Genomic DNA, 6,682 nt, shown 5'->3' on the forward strand with positions numbered 1-6,682 from the left:
ACTTTAACAAGCTGTCAGTATTTTGAGCTTGCAGCGGGAATCTCTAGCGAGAACGAGAAGTTTAAAGGCCCACTGAAATACCTTGGAACGCGTAGCTTTGTATGATGCATTGACGTAATTTCCACTGAAGCAGGAAGCTAAGGCGGGACATATTTAATGGCGCCTCCCCCTTTTCAAATAGCCAATAGTGTTTAGTTTACCTCACAGACTGCAAGTTGTACTTGACAGCACCATGGAAGCGAATCCGAGCACTGATGATACGTTGGATTCAATAGTAGAGGTGTGAATAAATTCTATCCATTTCATTCTTAACCAACATACAGTTGGAAAACGGAATAAAACTCAAGAGTTTGAGCAACCAAAATCACATCTCCAACCCATATTGCTCTGTGACGTGTCAACTGTAGTGATGTCCAGTTCGTGAACGAATCATTTTTTTAGTGAACCGGTCGAACCAGTTTACCAAATTGAAGCGCAAGTCAGCGCTGATCCACAGTTTTCTAAAGTTACTTGCTTTCGGACGTGCCTCACAGTCCCTCCGACTCGAAATAAACCAATATCCAGGAGTATATATTACTACAGTAACTCCAACAGTTCACTGAACTGAGACATGTTGTGCTGAGAGAACTGATGAGCACGAGCAGCTGATACTGAGCATGCGTGTACTTCCGAAAGTACAGGGACAGGACAGCCAAGGTTGCTTTGGCCAGGTGGTATTTATAGCATGGGGCCGGGATGCTTTAGATTCTAGAGAGCATTTGATTGGACAGAATATGTGATAAGAAGCTGAAGTCCGTGGTGATGTCATAAAAATCTGTGATCCATTTTAGAGGAAGCGAGAGACTGTAAGTTTTGAATGCTTATATCTCCTAAATGTGAATTTTGTCATTGTTTTGGAACACAGCAGCTTATTCATAACCTTAAGGCTAACATATTCATTCGAAGAGCTAAAAAACTTCAATTTTGATTTTAGGGGGCCTTTAACCAGCAACAGTCTGATTGGAAACTCATTGTGTAAGAAACAGGGTGGAACAGAATTCGACGGCAAAAAATCCATCAGTCGGAATCTGTTCCCCCAACCCTATGATGAGAGAAGTTGATGTAATATCTTCTAAGAAATTGATTTTATCCTTTGTGTGGATGGAGCTTAATCAGTATCAGTCTAAAGGTTGATTTTTTGGCATTTTTGCCTTTGATGAAAGGACAGTATGTAGACAGTAAAAATAGTGGGAGAGACAGAGAGGGGGACCGGATCAGGAAAAGTGTATGAATCAGGACTTGAACTCAAGTCACCTGAAGCACAACAGCACCATATGTAAGCATGTTTACCACAAGACTATCAGGACCATGTAGTTTGCAAAAGTTTTTTAAATATTAGAACCTCATTCTGTAAGAAACATGGGGGGAACAGAATTCGACGGCATAATATCCAGCTGTCCGAATTCGTTCCCCCAACCCCATGATGAGAGAAGTTGATGTAGTGGCTTAAAATATGCTGATTCTATTCTCTATGTAGATGGAGCTTAATCAGTATCAGTCTAAAGGTTGATTTTTTGGCATTTTTGTCTTTGATCATGAAAGGACAGTATGTAGACAGTAAAAATAGTGGGAGAGACAGAGAGGGGGACCAGATCAGGAAAAGTGTATGAATCAGGACTCGAACTCAAGTCACCTGAAGCACAACAGCACCATATAAGCATGCTTACCACAAGGCTATCAGGACCATGAAGCTTGCAAAAGTTTTTTAAATATTAGAACTTCATTCTGTAAGATACATGGGGGAACAGAATTCGACGGCATAGCGTCTTTCGCCATGCCTCGGGGCCTGCCTTCCAAACAGTCCCTTCAGACGAAAAGGTGATTGTCATTTGTGCAAGGCGCCTTATATACTTCCAGGGTTGCACATTAATGATGTCAGCAGCTGTAGCCGGTCAATGTGATTGCCGTGATTTGATTGTGATTTCAGAGACCTGTCATGCCTAAGGCGTTCCCCAAAGCATCATCACGCAGTGTCTCGTTCCCTGTTCTCAGGGAACAGAGGTTACAGTCGTAACCTAGACGTTTCCATTGGGGAGAATGAAGTCGGGTTTCACAGTGTCACACGAACCGCCGCAGCGTGCACCGCACACATTCTGTTCTGGTCCAGAGAGACGATAACACAGAGTGGATTTTATGAGCAAGTCGGCGCAGACCACAAAATGTATCGGACCCGTTTGAATTCTGCACAGAATGCTGTATTTTAAATCGATATGGAGGAGGTTAGGAGGAGAAACGGTTAGAGATTATGAGGAAACTGCAGCTTTACCGAGCTCAACAGCTCTGGCCGAGCTGTGATATAAACTAAACGCTATTGGCTATTTTAAAACTTTTCAATACGTCCTGCCCTGTCTTCCTGTTTCAGTGGAAATTACATTAACATTGAAAAATGCTGCACGTTTCAAGGCACATCAGTTAGCCTTTAATGTAAAATTTGTTTCTGTAATGAGATTCTGGTTGTTAAATGTAAAATATGAAATGTGAATGTAAAAATGAAAATTATATAGGGGGGAAACTCAAGGGCAGACAAAAATTAGAATTATGTATTAAACAGCTTGGCACTCTGCCATAACATGATGTTTCAGCTACAAAATGTGCCAAGGACAAAGGACTTTTTATGTCCTTTTATGGATTGAACTTAAACCTATTTTAAAATCTCTCCTGATCAGTAATTAATGTTCTTCACAACAGTTTGAACAAGGCTTTACAGAGGTGATAAATGTCATAATTATATTTCATCAAGGTTATGGCACTTTCACACTATAATGAGCATATAAAATTTAAAATGTAAATGCTTTCAACTTAATAAGCAGCCAGAGAGAGACCATTTTCATCAAAATGTATGAGAAAAACTCAAAACTGTTTTCACTGATTGGACCGAAATCTCTCAACAAGCTTTGTTAAACATTCTTCTAACATTTCGAAAGAGATGTTTAGAAACAAAAAATGTGTGAAACTAATTTCTGTGTGACGAATATGCGAAGGGAAATGTTTTTTCTACTGTGAGATACATTATCGAAAGGGGGGGTGAAATGCTCATTTTCACTCAATCTCCTGTTAATCTTGAGTACCTATAGAGTAATATTGCATCCTTCATATCTCCAAAAAGTCTTTTGTTTTATTAAATTTTTAACAGAAAGATAGACTGTACCGAGTCTTTCCGGAAAAAAACGAGCGGCTGGGGGCGGGCCCTGTGGGCGAAGCTTAGCTGTGCTAACGCGCCAAGCTAGTGGTGACAACACACAGAGACATTTGTTCAACAAACAGTTTTACTCACCGTCCGGTTCCAACGCACGACCGCGAACCTTTATCATTGTGACTGCTCGATCCTTAAGCATTAGACGATCTGCAAATCCGTGGATCTGGGCTTTGTTTATAAAACAATCATCGTCGAAATGTCTTACACAACTCCGTTTATGCTCAGGAAAACAAACTCCATCCACGGGTTTCTTAACGCTGGGTTCTTTGGGAATCTGTGCAGGGTTGTCTTGCCCTGGCAACCAAAAACACACTTCTTTGGTGACATTGACTTCCCAAAAGCCGGGCAGGGCGCTTTGATGGCGAACTGCTTTCACTCTCTTGCTCTAGTCTACGAGTGCGCGCGCGGCCGCGATCTTACCGGAGAAGTGCCCTTAGGACCCATATAAGGAAATTCCGCCCTATCTTACGTAAGACAGAGCCATACTCGAAAAAAACTTTCCGAAACTTGTGACAAACCGGAAGGAGTATTTTTGGAACAAAAATACTCCTTCAAACGTACAACTTAGTTTTTGAAACTTTGTCCATGTTTAGCATGGGAATCCAACTCTTTACCAGTGTAAAAAACTCAGTATGCATGAAATAGCATTTCACCCCCCCTTTAAGGTTGAACCATCATGTATACTGTATGTCCACAAGGTATATGGATATGACTCTATAATCATTCTACACCAGTTGTTCTATTGGCAATGTAGAGCTGTTGAGATAAGGCAGTTAAAGCCAAAAGGCCTTAACATTTAATTAAAGTACATACTCAAGGCCCTAACAAATCTACAATATTACAAGATAAAATCTATTACATTTTGAAAGTTGTCTGTTCTTAAATCAATGCAGTATATTAACTACAGAGCAATAATGTAGATGCAAAATGAGGGACTTTCAGCACAGCAGCGGAAAACTAATATCTGAGAGATTTAACTAAAGATGGGGGGAGGGGGTGTAAATGAAATAATGAAATTAACCTAAAATAAAACAAGCTTACTATAAATAGATCATTTTATTCACTTTAACATTAAATGTTAAAAAAATTAATAAAAAATAAATAAAATGTTAATGTTAATAAAATTTTTATTTACAGCTTTTAATTTTATTGATATTTATTTGAGATAATATAAGACATTAAATGTATTTTTGATTGTAGATTATAGTCATCATTTGTACAGAATTTGTGAATAACAGAACCTTTTCTGAAGGTTCAAACAAAACCTTTTTTTTTTTTATGTGAACACGTAAAATATTGTTTTTGGTTATATAAATCCGTAAAAATAGGGCACAAATATGAAGGAATTTTAATAGAAATAGAATAGAATAGGTTAATAGAAATTTCTGTATAATCACTGGATTGATAAAAATAAAAATAAAAACATTTTCCTGGCAAAAAAAAAAGAAGGTTTTTTTTATATATAAAATGGAAAATGTATGGGTAATTTTCTGCCATGACATTATCATGATCATACATATGATCACCCATAGCTGATGTATTTGTGATGTTTTCTGAAAAGAATATTGTAAATGTGAGGTGTGTCACATTTGGAGCTCAAATCGAATCTTGTGCAAATTTGTTGTTCCAACCCTGATGAATCATAAAAACCTCTATCTTAAAATTCTCCTATACATTAATTCACATTTGTATTCTTGTCACATTTGCGTTCTCACCAAGAGATTGTTTGTACTTGTACCCACCATTTATACAATGCAAGGAACCAAGGATATGCTAAAGTCAAGTGGTAAGTCTAATACTAAAAGTCAAGTAGTAAGTCAAATACTAAACCTCAAGTGTTAATAAAAATGCTAATATAATGGCAATACACTTGCACTGCGATAGACCTCCTTAGATGACTCAAGTCAGGTATTAATATTAATAGAGGGAACATGAGAGATTTTGCTGAAGCTGTCAAGGACAAAACCCTATAACAGCAAATCATTCCGTACATCTAAAACATACAGTATGCACGAATAAATAAAATTTGAAAGAAACCAAAACTGAGACAAAAGCTAATCCCAAATAATCTGAAGGGGGGACAAATCCCAGGACTCAGCGTGTCCAGGCAGCAGTTGCTTTAATGTTTAGAAGAGGTGTGATCCAAGAGTATTTCGTTATACTGTAGATCAGACCTTTTATTTAAACAAGATTATGATGATACATGACTACATGATTGACCACAGAGCCAAGCAACATGGAAACATAACTTGCTTGCTTTTATCTTTTGTTTACATTTTATTGTACATTTTATTATCTGATGTAATTTATTGACATGACAGAGTTATTTGCTGTACCAAAAAAAAAAAAAAAAAAAAAAAAAAGGAAAGCAAGGATGTTAAGGGGGGGGGGGGGGGGGGGTAGAACAGCTATTAAGACTGGAAATTAACTTAAGCATCTTTTTACAGTTGCAAGAAGCGAGTTTTATTATAGTCAGGGGACCAGCTCTTGCTCCAAGGGATAGGTGGGCTTTCATGTAATTTCTTTAATCATACAGCAGAGGGGGGACTCGATAATATATATACTGTATATATATATATATATATATATATATATATATATATATATATATATATATATATATATATATATATATATATATATATATACATTATTGATGTTGTTGCATATTGTTGTTAAACACAGAATATTTAAACAATAGAAAACATCAATGATGACTTTGATGACAAAACCAGATCTGAAATGATGCTGTTTAAAAGTCTCACACAAGGCACTACAAAAGATTTGTAAGATAAAGCATGAAAAGGAAAATGCTGAGTAAATGTCAGCTTTGATAATATTACAAAAATAATATTGTGAAAACAGCACTACGAATCATCTGTCATTAACAACAATTCCCAGCTGGCAGTCTAACATAACAACCACTATAAAGAGTATCTGGACCTCACAGGCATGAGAAAGCTTGATAGAAGTGGTCACTTAAGGCTTATAGGACTATGACCAGAGTGCTGTGGTCTCAGTGCCTCCTAGTGGATATCATAGTGTTGCAATGGTGGTTTGTCTGTTCACTCTTATCTGTTCTTTAAGAAATGCATTAAAACATTCATCGTTGAAAAAATGAACGTCTATTCTTTGTACGTGGCTTGTGTGTGTGTGTGTGTGTGTGTGTGTGTGTGTGTGTATATATAATTTAGAGTGAAGAATTATGCAGTCTTCTATAATTTTCTGATTTGTATGTATCTTGGCAACTCATCTCTATAACTGAATTTGAATAGGCTGAGAGATTTGTAAAGTGTCAGGAAAAAAACCATAATACGATACAAATGCATAAACATATTTGTTTATTTTTATTTGTTGCTTACTTTATTTTATTAAACCTTGTGGAATTTAAAAAATACATTTCACTAGGCAGAAGCAGTCTGTATTTTAATTTCAGTACTGGATAGG

Source organism: Squalius cephalus (genome assembly GCF_949319135.1).
Source record: "Squalius cephalus genome assembly, chromosome: 21".
Classification (NCBI taxonomy): domain Eukaryota; kingdom Metazoa; phylum Chordata; class Actinopteri; order Cypriniformes; family Leuciscidae; genus Squalius; species Squalius cephalus.